The sequence below is a fragment of the Microcebus murinus genome, chromosome 20 (genome assembly GCF_040939455.1).
Source record: "Microcebus murinus isolate Inina chromosome 20, M.murinus_Inina_mat1.0, whole genome shotgun sequence".
Taxonomy (NCBI): Eukaryota; Metazoa; Chordata; class Mammalia; order Primates; family Cheirogaleidae; genus Microcebus; species Microcebus murinus.
Window position 1 is genome coordinate 2,729,977 of NC_134123.1, and position 13,772 is coordinate 2,743,748.

Sequence of the window (13,772 nt, forward strand, 5' to 3'; positions counted from 1 at the left end):
TTCCTGGTTTTGGTATCAGAGTAATATTCGCTTCATAAAAGGTGTCGGGGAGTTTTCCATTCTTCTCGATGTTGTGGAATAGTTTCTGCAAGATAGATACTAGTTCTTCTTTGTAAGTGTGGAAAAATTCGAGTGTGAAACCATCTGGACTTGGACTTTTCTTTTTAGGGAGATTTTTAATTGCTGTTTCTATTTCAGCTCTTGAGATTGGTCTGTTTGGGAAATCTATTTCTTCCTGTTGAACCTAGGGAGGCTGTGTGTTTCTAGAAATTTATCCATTTCCTCCACATTTTCCAGTTTGTGTGCATAAAGATTTTTGTAGTATTCATAAATTGTATCTTGTATCTCTTTGGGATCAGTTGTGATATCTCCGTTTTTGTTCCTGATGGAGCTTATTAGAGATTTCTCTTTTCTGCTTTTCGTTAGCTCAGTCAATGGCATGTCAATTTTGTTTATTTTTTAAAAGAAACCAACTTTTTGTTTTATTAACCTCCTGAATAGCTTCCCTGTTTTCAATTTCATTTAGTTCTGATTTGATCTTGTTGATTTCACTTCTTCTGCTGGGTTTGGGGTTGGTCTGTTCTTCTTTTTCCAGCTCTTTGAGTCGTTTCATTAGATTGTCTACTTGTGATCATTTTGACTTTTGGTTATAGGCATTTATGGAGATAAACTTTCCTCTCAGAACTGCTTTAGCTGTGTCCCAGAGGATTTGATAACTTGTCTCTCCATTGTCATTTTCTTCATAGAATTTTTTTATTTCCATCTTGATTTCTTCATTTATGAAGTAATCATCTAGTAGGGGGTTGTTTAATTTCCACGTATTTGTGTAGAAATGTGAATTTCTGTTAGGGTTGATTTCTAGTTTTATTCCACTGTGATCCAAGAAGGTACAGGGTATGATTTCTATTTTTTTAAATTTCTTGAGGTTTACTTTTTGTCCTAGGATATGGTCAATCTTAGAGAATGTCCCGTCAGCTGATGAGAAGAACATATAGTCAGTGGATTTGGGGTAGAATGTTCTGTAAATGTCAGTCAGACCCAATTGTTCTAGAGTTTTGTTTAAGTCCATTATTTCTTTATTAATTTTCTGTTTGGAGGATCTGTCTTGTGCCGTCAGTGGGGTGTTGAAATCTCCGGTGATTATGGATTTGCTATTAATCCATTTACTTAGATCCAGTAAGGTTTGCTTTATGAAACTGGGTGCACCTAAGTTGGGTGCATATATATTTAAAATTGTTATCTCTTCTTGTTGAACTGTGCCCTTCACCATTATATAATGACCCTCTTTGTCTTTCACTACTTTTGTTGGTTTAAAAACTAAATCGTTTGAAATTAGAACTACCATGCCAGCCTTCTTTGGCTTCCACTTGCCTGGAATACTGATCTCCACCCTTTTACTTTTAGTCTATATGCATCCATGCAGGTTAGATGTGTTTCCTAAAGACAGCATATACTTGGCTTGTATTTTCTTATCCATTCAGCCAGCCTATATCTCTTGAGTGGAGAGTTTAAGCCATTCACATTTATTGAGAGAACTGATAGGTAAGGTAGATTACTGTTCATTCTGTTGGGTTGAATGTTGTTGCTTTGATTTCTCTCTTGAGCCATTGTAATATCTGGCCTTTAATCCTTGGGTTTTGGTTGTTTTTATATTTGTGAATTTTTATTTTGGTGTTCCATGAGTAACACTGTTTTGAGTACTTCTTGTAGGGCTGGTCTTGTCTTGGTGAATTCTCTGAGACTTTGCTTGTCTGAGAATGTTTTTATTTCTCCTTCATATATGAAGCTTAGTTTTGCAGGGAATAAGATTCTAGGCTGGGCATTGTTTTATTTTAGAAGAGTGATAATGGGGCCCCAGTCTCTCCTTGCTTGTAAAGTCTCAGTAGAAAAGTCTGGTATTATTCGAATTGGCTTTCCCTTGTATGTCACTTGCTTCTTTCGTCTTACAGCTCTTAGAAGGGCCTCTTTAGTTGATATTTTGGTCAGTCTGATGACTGCATGTTGTGACGTCTTCCCGTTTGCATTGAATCTCCCAGGGGTCCTCTGAGCTTCTTGAACTTGTATATCGAGATTTTAAGCAAGGCCTGGGAAATTTTCCTCTATTATATCTTGAAATAGCTTGTCCAATCCTTGAGTGTTGTCTTATTCCCCTTCTGGTAACCCTATGACTCTCACATTAGGTTTCTTCACATAATCCCACATCTCTTGTAGGCTTTGCTTTTTTCTCTCGTTTCTCTGCTCTATCTTTGTGACTGATTTATTTAATTGGAGGGTGTTAACTTCAGTCTTTGAGATTCTTTCTTCTGTTTGATCTACCCTGTTCTTGAGACTTTCCACTGTATTTTGTAGTTCCCTGAATTGGTTCTTCATTTCCATGAGTTCGGTTAAACTTTTCTTCATTGTGTCGATTTCTTTAGTGAACTTTTGTTCCAGGTCCTGGAGGCTTTTTGTGGTTTCATTGTGTTGGTTATTGAGTTGTTCCTGCAGGTTGTTGAATTTTCTTATGATCCACATACGAAATTCCTCTTCTGTCATTTTGGTTGCCTGATTTTGGTTGGTGTCTGTTTCTAGGGTGCTGGTGCTCCTCTTTGGGGTTGTGTTTTCCGTTTGGTTCTTCATATTTTCAGAATTCCTTTGCTGATTTCTTCCCTTGTTGATCAGTTGTTGTTTCTTTCCTTTAGGTTTTCATTTGGGTATTCTCACACCTTATTTAGTTTCTGAGCTGGTAGGTGGTGTCTGTGGGTGAGATTTGACTACTCCCTGTATGAGTCAGTAGGTGTGGTGAAAAGCGTGTGGAGGATGTCCTCCCTGTTAGTAGGTGGCACTGTTTGGAGGAACAGGTACCCTGTTGTTTTTGTGTGCTTTTATCAGCTCTTGTTCCTGTAGACAGTGGCTCTAGAGCCTCTGGTGGTGGGTGTGGCCCTGGGACTTCCAGGTGTGTCCTTTTCTCCCCCTCAGTGAGGGCTGGTCTGGGAGCGAGTCTGGGCGATGTTGGGTTGGGTAAGGCTGCCCTCAGGCACCACCAATGTTGTTAGCATTTGTCAAAGTTCTGTTCTCTGCTTCTGGGAAAAGCTGTCAGGGAGGGGCTGGAATGGCTCAGCTCATTCAGAAAGACTGCCTGTGGGGGTGGGGCTGTCTGAGACCCTCATTCTGGAGCAAGCCTCGCTTCTTTCCACCCTCCCCAACTCCGTGGCTACTCCTGGGCCTCTGCCACCAGCCTCCCCTTACTTTGATGACAGCGGGGAGGTTCCCTGCGTAGGAACGCCACCTGGGCTGTGTCATGGCCTCCCTTTGGGAGGAGGTTTTTCCCTCTAGGATGCTTATCTGCTCCCAAAGGCACACACACCTCAGTAGGCTGTTCACATATATCTTTTCTGTGCCCCAGGCAATGCGAGACCTCGGTGCATGGGATCTGGTCTGCATGTCTGACCTCTGGGCCCTAGAGTTCAAATTATATCCCCACCAGGGAAAGGAGTGCAGTCCCAATTCACCCAAGGGGAGCCCAAGCTGGGTCTATGTCTCTCAGCCTCAGGGTCTGCCCCATTCTTCTAGGATCACCGTGCCAGCAGCTCCTGGGAGGGCTGGCGGGTAGGGAGCTCACAGTCTGAGTTCTCCTTAGTCAGCTGTAGAGTCCCAGAAGGGACGGTCCCATTCCCTGTAGGTGCCTCCGGCTGGTGGCTGTATTGTCTCTCTGGGCATCCGGAGGTAGGGTCGGGGGAGGGGAAAATGAGGCAACATGGCCCCTGCTGTGTGGCTCGGGTCTGTGCACACGGAGGTGCCCCGAGTGAGTTGGGAGCCTGGTGCCGTGTCCGCTACTGGCTTACTGCTCACTGGCAGTGGCCTTCTCTGGGCTAGTATCCACAGGTCTCTCCACCCACTGGGGAGCCCCCCAGCAGTCCCACATGTAGGGGAGGGGAAAGGTGACGGATCCACCTACCTTTCCCGCTGGTCTCTGGGCTTCTTCAGCAGTCTCAGCTTCCAGTTCTCCTTTGATACCTCCTCCCGTGGAGTCTCCCGTGGTTTGAGGTACCCCTCCTTCCAACCCTAGTCCGATGTATGCTTGTCTTCTTGCTTCTTTTTCTAATTTCTGCTAGAATCTGTCTTTTCTGCAGAGATACTCTGTCTGGCGGTGTTTCTCGTCCGCCATCTTAATTCCCCTCCTCACTTTCTATTCCTTATCTCAATATATTTTCTAATTTCCCTTGTGATTTCTTCTTATACCCATTGATTATTTAGTAATGTGGTATTCAATTTTCACATATTTGTGAATTTCCCAAATTGCCCCTCTATTATTGATTCATAATTTCATTCCATAGTGGTTGGAGAACATATGATTTCTGTAAAGTTATTGAATGTGGTTATTCCCATGGTTGCCCTTTCAATTCAAATTTTTATTTAGCTTCCTTTTAGCAATTTTTATCTCTATTGATTTTGTCTTTTTGGTAAGGCATCTTTCTCAGGGCTTCCTTTAGTTTTTTGTACATGTTTTCCTTTAGCTCTTTTAGCATGTTAATATAGTTCTTTTAAACTCTTTGTCTAGGACTAGGTACCTTGACTCATACTTGTAATCCTAGCCCTTTGGGAGGCTGAGGCATAGCCTAACTTGAGGCCAGGACCAGCCTGGGCAACATAGTGAGACCTCTGTCTCTACCAAAAATAAAAACATTAGCTGAGTGTGGTCGTACATCCAGCTGTTCGGAGGCTCAGGCAAGAGGATCACTTAAGCCCACAAGTTTGAGGTTGTAGTCAGTGGTGGCAGGCAGGAATATGCAGAACTTTTATGCCAAAGAAATAGCCAGCAGCTTGTCGATTCGGCCCCCCAGCAGGGCTGTGGCCATCTAGTAAATGTATGATTCCAGGACTTGCTCTCCAGGTCTGGGTGGCCACCATCCTTGGGGTTCCCTCACACACAAGGTCCTCCTTGGGGGCGGCAGTTTTGGGTGCCACCCCACCCCCAACCCAGGGTCCCTTAACCCGGGTGCGGTGGACTCTGCCCTTAGGTGGAGTTGGGTGAAAGCTGTGTTCTCTGCACAACATGCATGAATCTGGGGGACTTTTCCCATATAACCTGCAAAGATGCTTTCAGACTCAAGGTTAAGAGTTGGAAAACAAACTTCCAGGCAAATGAAAGTTAAAAGAAAGCAGGGGTAACTATCTTTATTTCTGATAGCATAAACTTGAAAATAGCAAAAGTAAAGAAAGACAAAGATGGTGACCATATAATGGTGAAAGGAAAAATCCAACAAGAAGACTTAATAATTCTTAATATTACCCAACACAGGAGTTCCCAGATAAATAATGCAAACCCTGATTTATCTAAATAACATGATAAATAGTAATGCCATAATAGCTGGGGATTTCAACACCCCACTGACTGAACTGGACAGATTGTCGAAGCAGAAAATAATGAAAGAAACAATGGACTTAAACAGATCCCTAGAGCAAATGGGTCTAACAGACATCTACTGAACATTGTACCCAAACAAAACTGATATATATTCTTCTCATCAGCTCATGGAACCTTCTCTAAAATTGATCACATCCTAGGCCACAAATGAGAACTCAGCAAATTTTTAAAAATACAAATTATACCACGTATCTTGTCAGACCACACTGGAGTAAAATTAGAGATCAAATCCAATAGAAACATTTACCTCCTCACAAAGTCATGGAAATTAAACAATCTATTACTCAATGACTATTGCGTCAAGGAGGAGATCCAGATGGAAATCAAAAGAGTCTTTGAACTAAATGATAACTGAGATACAAGTTATCACAATTTGTGGGATACAGCAAAAGCATTTCTGAGAGGAAAACTGATAACAATAAATGCCGACATCCAAAAGACAGACAGATCATAAGTCAACAAACTAATGAACTGTCTCAAAGAATTAGAAAAGGAAGAGCAAATCAATCCTAAACCCAGCAGAAGAAAAGAAATAACTAAGATCAGAGCAGAACTAAATGAAATTGAGAAAGAAATATACAGAAGATTAATAAAACCAAAAGCTGGTTTCTTGAAAAGATAAACTAAATTGACAGCCCTCTTGCTAGATTGACAAGAACTAGAAAGGAAGGGGAAAAGGAGAGGTCACAGCAGACATCATGGAAACATGAAACATCATCTTTAAATACTATAAAAATTTATATACCCCAAAATTACAAAATGTGGAGGAAATGGACAAATTCTTAGAAACACACAACCTCCCTAGGCTCAATCAGGAAGAAATAGAATTCCTGAAGAGACCAATGTTGAGAGCAGCGATTGCAGCAACAATAAAAAATCCTTACAATAAAAAAGTCTTGGACCAAATGGGTTCACACCTGCATTTTACCAAACTTAGAAAAAAGAACTGATACTTACACTGCCGAAATTATTCTACAACATTGAGAAGGATGGAATCTTCCCCAAGTCATTCTATGAAACCCATATCACCTTGATACCAAAGCCAGGAAAGAGCACAACAAAAAAAGAAAACTACAGGTGAATGAATGTCCCTTGTGAATATAGATGCAAAAATTTTCAACAAAATCTTAGCAAACTGAATTCAATGCCACATCAAAACATAATTCATCATGACCAGGTGGACTTTATCCCAGAGATGCAAATATGGTTCAGTATATGCAAATCTATAAATGTAATGTACCACATAAATAAAAGCAAGAACAAAAACCATATGATCCTTTCAGTAGACGTAGAAAAAGCATTTGACAAAATCCAGCACACTTTTGTGATGAAAACTCTTAATAAAATAGGCATAGATGCATCATACCTCAAAATTATTATTAAAGCAATATAAAATAAACCCATAGCCAATATCATACTGAACAGTGAAAAAATGAAAGCATTTCCACTTATAACAGAAACTAGACAAGGTTGCCCACTATCTCCACTTCTATTCAACATAGTGCTAGAAGTCCTTGCCAGAGCAATCAGACAAGAGAGAGGCATTAAGGGTGTCCAAATGGGGGCAGAAGAGGTCAAACTCTCACTCTTTGCTGATGATATAATATATCTAGAAAATCTCAAAGATTCAACCAAGAGACTCCTGGAATTGATGAGTGAATCCAGTAAAGTCTCAGGATACAAAATCAATGCACACAAATCAGTGGGATTCATGTACCCCAGTAACAGTCAAGCCAAAAATCAAATAAAAGATGTAACACTTTTCACAATAGCATCAAAGAAAATTAAATGTTTAGGAATATATTTAACAAAGGAGGTGAGAGACGTGAGTAGGGAGAACTATGAAACACTTAGAAAAGAAATTGTAGAGATACAAATAGATGAAAATCCCTACCATGCTCATGGATTGGCAGAATCAATATTGTTAGAATGTCCACACTATCTAAAGTGATCTACAGAACTAATGCAATCCTTATCAAAATACCATCATCATTCTTTGCAGATCTGGAAAAAATAATTCTACACTTCATTTGGAATCAGAGAAGACCTCATATAGCCAGAGCAATCTTAAGCAAAAAGAATAAATTGGGAGGCATCAGTCTGCCAGACTTCAAACTTTACTACAAGGCTATAGTGCCCAAAATATCATGATACTGGCACAAGAACAGAGATATAGACCTTTGGAATAGGACAGAGAACCCAGATATAAAACCATCTTCACATTGTCATCTCATCTTTGACAAAGCAGACAAAAATATATATTGGGGAAATGAATCTCTATTCAACAAATCGTGCTGGGACAACTGGATATTTACATGCAGAAGAATGAAACTAGATCCCCACCTCTCACCTCTCACAAAAATCAATTCATGATGGATATCAGACTTAAACCTAAGGCATGAAACTTTAAGAATTCTGAAAGAAAATGTTGGGAAGACTCTTTTAGGCATTGGCTTAGGCAAAGAATTTATGAAGAAGACCCCTCAAGCAATCACAGCAGCAATAAAAATAAACAAATGAGACCTGATCAGTTTAAAAAGCTTCTGCACAGCCAAGGAAACTATGATTAGAGCAAATAGACAACCTACAGAATGGGAGAAAATATTTGCTTTCTACACATCTGATAAAGGGCTGATAAAAAGAATATATATAGAAGTTAAGAAAATCAAGAAAAAAATCAAAGAACCCTATTAATAAATGGGCACAGTACATGAACAGAAACTTTTCAAAAAAAGACAGAATAATGGACAGCAAACATGTAAAAAAAAAAAAAGTACATAACATTTTTAATCATTAGGGAAATGCAAATCAAAACCACAATGAGATATCAACTACCTCCAGTGAGAATGGCCTTTTATCAAAAAGTCCCAAAACAACAAATACTGGCATGAATGTGAAGAGATAGGAACACTCTTACACTGCTGGTGGGACTGCAAATTAGTACAAACCCTGTGGAAAGTAATTTAGAGATACCTCAAAGAGTTAAACATAGAAATACCGTTTAATTCAGCAATCCCACTACTAGGCATCTACCCAAAGGAAAAAAAGACATTTTATAATAAAGACGTCTGCACTTGAATGTTTATGGCAGTACAATTCACAATCGCAAAGATGTGGAAACAACCCCAGTGCCCATCAATACAAGAGTGGATTAATAATATGTGGTATATGTATATCATGGAATACTACTCAACTACAAAAAACAATAGTGAGGCTGGGCACGGTGGCTCACGCCTGTAATACTAGCATTCTGGAAGGCTGGGGCAGGAGGATCATTTGAGCTCAGGAGTTCCAGACCAGCCTAAGCAAGAGCAAGACCCCATCTATACTAAAAAAAAAAAGAAAGAAATTAGCTGAACAACTAAAAATATATAGAAAAAATCAGCCAGGCATTGTGGCGCACGCCTGTAGTCCCAGCTTCTCGGGACACTGAGATAGAAGGATTGCTTGAGCCCGGGAATTTGAGGTTGTTATGAGCTAGATTGACTCCATGGCACTCTAGTCTGGGCAATAGAGTGAGATTGTCTCAAAAAAAAAAAAAAAAAAATGGTGAACTAGCACCTCTTATATTATCCTGGATAGAGCTTGAGCCTATTCTTTAAAGTGATGTATCACAAGGATGGAAAAACATGTACCACATGTACTTGCCATCAAATCAGTACTACCCAATCAACACTAAGGTGCTCACATTTTAGTATTACTCATCAGGTGCCAGCCAGGTGAAGGAGGTGGGAGGATAAACCCACAACTAATGGAAGCGGAGCATACTGTATGGGGTATGGACACACTTGTAGCCCTGGCTTGGTCAAGGCCAATGCATTACGTCCAAAATGTTTGTACCCCCATATATCCTGAAATAAATAAATAAACAAACCCAATTATATGTCACTTCACATGCATTAGACTGGTATAATAAAAGAATTGGATAATTGTAATTATCAGCAAAGGATGCAAAACAAAGAGAACTCTATATACTGCTGGAGTGGGCATAAGTTCTTGTAACTACTTTGGAGAGAAATTTGTCAACGTCTGGTGAAGTCAAAGGTACACTAAATCTACGATGCAGCAGTTCAGCTTTCAGATTATACCCAGATTAGAACTTTCCTGCTCGGGTACCACAGATAGGTTACAGATGTTCAGAGTACTGAGTCCTTCATTCTGAAGGTGTTTGTGGGGCCTGGACTATCCATACCTGTAAGGCTAGTCACCTCTGGTTGCCAGATGTCTTGCTCAGTTACCTCAGTGTGTTGTGCAAGTATTATTCTTAGATGTACTATGATGTCAAAATGGTTGAGAAGCTCTTCCCTAGAGGCATACTACAATGTTCATTGCGACAGTGTAACATAAAAAAATTTATGGCAAGATTCAAATTCATAAATGTAGAAATAAAGAGAGAAATAGAAAATAACCTTCAGGGAAGAAGTATAGTAATAATTACTGTAAACAAGATTCACTGATAAGTGCTGAAGTTAATGAGTGAAATTATGGGGAGAAACAGAAAATTTATGCAGTCTCAAAGCATTTCCCTCAAGATACTTATTAACTACAAAGAGAGAGATTATAACATTATAGAGAAGAACCCTGGCAGAAGCCACTGAAACTAAGTGATCAAGTATCACCACCAGTCAGAAGACATATTGGCATTATGAATCCTGTGCTGTGATGCATTAAGAAAGTCACAGCATTATTCCCTGATATTCTTGGTAACATGCATAAAATGTCAGTCCAGTCATGGAAAAACATTAGGCAAACTGAAATTGAGGGACATGTGACAAAATAACTGATCAAAAATCTCAGGGTCATAAACAAGGAAAAAGTAAAGAAGAAATGAGCTAAGGAGAAATAACAGCTAAGTACCGTGAGGACTAAAACCATTTGCTTTGAGTATCATTGAGTGGGGTGTTAAAGTAAATTAAGGCTAACCAGACCTTTTTTTCTTCCTGAGCAGCCACTGACTCTGAAGGTAGAGTGGGTGAATTCATAAAAATCTTAAGCATTTGTTTGACTATAAGACATAGGAGGGAAAAAAGCTTTTTGATAAGCACTTACTTTCATTTAAGCAAAAGTAATTTGCAAACATCTTTTTGAGACTATGGGAAGACAGTTTCTAAAATGCTCCTAGTAGGGAAGAAACAGCAAATAGAGTTAGTCTAATATACCCATTATTACTAATTTAACATATATAATAAAAACATCATTTAAACTTAGCATTTGGTGTTTGTTCTGAATTGTTTTATTTCAGTGAACATTTGTTAAAATCCATTTTTTAAGGATTTTTATTGAGTCATTTGTAAACTCAGTCCTACTTACCTAATTTCTCCATAGTAAGTTTTTATTCTTAAATTGCCCTACCATAGATGTTTTTAAGAGCCTGATCTCAGAATTGAAATTTGGTTAATATCAACTTATTGTAATGAATGTTTTCCATTATGTATAGAGAGAGTTAAATTGATCTTTACCTTTGGAATTTCTAGTAAACTAACATTTTTATTCAACATGTTTATTCAGCATGTTTATATAACATGTTTATATAACATGTTTATTCAACATGAGGCCTTTTCAATCTCTAATTTGACATTGTGTTTCTTAACACATATACCTTAAATTTTATAAAGTCCATTATGATTTTATTTTTTAGCACAATATTACTCTAATATACTGTATTCCAAAATGCACTTGTTTCACTTGTGTTTAACTTTGTTTTATTGTTTTAAGGATATTCTTACAATATCTAGAAAATACCACAGACAACTTTTGTATCTGACTGTTCTTTCAGATTAGAAATATTTCACTACAAACTTTTTGCAGAAGTTAATTTCAAAGATATGTGCCTTTAAAGCAAAGTAACAGAAATTATAAACTGATAAGAAAATGCAACAAAGGGCTAACAGTATTGGGTATAAAAACTAGAGTCAGGATTGAAATTAATATACAAAATACCTTGACCTTGGAAATGGTTGTGGTCTTTATTTTTATATTCTGGCAACCTCATATTTCCTCAAGTGCCCAGTCCTTACTAAAGCATAATATTATTTGTGTGGGAAACATAAGAAATTTATGTTTTTGAGTTCAGAGAAGTTATATGGGTCCACAGTTCCTTATCTGAAGAAATCTTTGGAACCAAATGTGTTTCATATTTCAGAACCTTTTGGATTTAAAAAAGATAATGCTGTTTTGATAGCTTATATAATAGCCTCATCAGGGTTTAGGGGAGAACCACGTCAACACATTATTATTTTTGCAATAAGACACATATTCACACAAAGTGGTATAAATAAGGCAGATAATCTCATCTCAGTCTGGGTTTTGCTGACTAATGAGTTAAGAAAAAGCAATTGGTTTTCAGAATTTGTAGTATTTTAGAATTACAAATAAGGCATAGTGGACCTGTATACTAATTAGAGCTGAGAAAAATAACACAGGAAACAAAAATTACGATCTGTGGTCTTGACTCTAAGTACAGTGAGAGTTAAAAGAAGTCAAGGACTTCACCAAGAAGGAAAGTTTTGACCTGGGCTAAAAGAAGATTCATAGAAAAGTTTTTCATTTGGAAATGAGCAAGACTAATGACAACTATCCCAATTGGAACCCAGGTCTCTGTCAGAGGTTAGTGAAATAAAGACAGGCATGTGGCAACATGGTGGGAAGATTATTGAGGGTTTGAATGTCAAATATGAGAGCTGTAATAATGTGTCAAGAATCACAAAACTTTAACCAAAGAAGTGATGTGAAGAATAGCAGGCCTTGATACAGAATGTAGGGAGATAAAGGAGACATAGTATTGTCAAAACAAAATTACAGCACATGTAAAGATCTAATTGACTTTTATTAGTGATTCGTGAATTGAGCATATGATCCAAAGATTTAGAGAAGGCACTCCTCTTCTCCTGTGCAGAGGAGGTTGGCATCATAGGAAGAAAAGGGCTGAAGAAAGCAGAAACAGAGAACAAAAAGCCAATTGGTTATTTCAAAATTACTTTCCTTAGGAGTTGAAACAGAGGGTACTTCCTTATGCTGGCTCAGGTAAACTGGGCCCTTTTTGATTGGTTGCTGTGAATCTCTTGATTTTTTTGGAAAATTGGCCCTTTCAAAGTTTAGTTTGATACGTGTGACCTGGCACACCTGGCCTCTCCTGATCAATTGTTGATGAATATGTTCATTGACTTTGAGTTTAGAGATTTTCTGAAGGCCCTAAATAACCAGGAAGAACCATTATGAGAGGCTGTGGTTTCCTTTGCTCTGACTTCTCCACCAATTCCTTCCCATCTGCTTTCTCTCATCCTGTGATTTCTCAGTTTCTGGCCTACTGGTAGAACCTTGCCTTAGCTTTCTGTATTCCTTTTGTTTCATTCTTAAAAGTATACACATTGTCTTCTTTATGTATGGGGTGGAGTGGGAGGTGTGCCTTGCCACTTCCAAAGGGTTTTGTGATGAGGGTAGGCAGAGGCATGTATTCAGTGTGTCATATTGCACTTAACATGATGACTAAATTTACTTTCTTTCCAAGTTAGAAAGTCTAATTATCACACAGAAATGGGCATTCAAGTTACCTACAACATTGGGATTGTCGTCTGTCAGTTCAAATGACTTAGCATGTCATCCACACAAGACTGAACCAGAAAGGATGACGACGACACTTAAAACCCTGTCAGCAGGACCCATAGCCCACTTAGGAAACTGCTTTTATTAAAATAAAAAAAGTTTTTATTAAATAAGAACTGGCCATAGTTAACTTTTGAGAGAATAAATTCCATCAAACATCCGAAATCTCTGTATGGAAGCTATGACCCTTGGGTTATTTGTTGGAGCCCACTTCAGCTGTAAGCTCTGGTTCATACCAAAGGTGGCTGCAGCTGTGGAAAAGGCAGCAGGACAGTGAGAGTCCAAGAGAAAGAACTTAACTTGAGACTTCAGGTTGACCTAGCATGGGACTGATACTTCGTAGAACAAAGAAATGCTTTTTTATTTCTAAAGTTTTAGAATTATTTAATGTTTCATATAGCCATTTTAGATTATAAACATTATATACAATATAAACATTTATATACAATATAAAAACAATGCTTCATATTTTTCTTGGGTCTTAAGATGCACAGTCCTCATAAACAGTAGTAGATATGTCACTGAAGAATTATAGGCAGAGTATGAGAGGATTTAAATGATATTTTGATCTATATAATAGTAGATGCTCACCTAAAGTGAGCTTTTTATATTAGAGAAACCAAGTAAAACAGTATTCATAATAATGTAATAATCATGTGAATTACAACATGTTAAAATGTGTTTGGAGGCAAGTATATATTTGGATTTCAAATGATATTAATTATTCTCTTCAGTATCTAAAGATCCTGTTACTGAATGTGTC

General features: G+C 38.2%; 1 protein-coding gene across 6 annotated transcripts in view; it reads left to right on the forward strand.

The window, feature by feature from the left end:
• Nucleotides 1-13,772, forward strand: part of PHKB (phosphorylase kinase regulatory subunit beta) — a 211,332-nt gene that overhangs the window by 52,496 nt on the left and 145,064 nt on the right. The gene's annotated exons all lie outside the window — the stretch shown is intronic.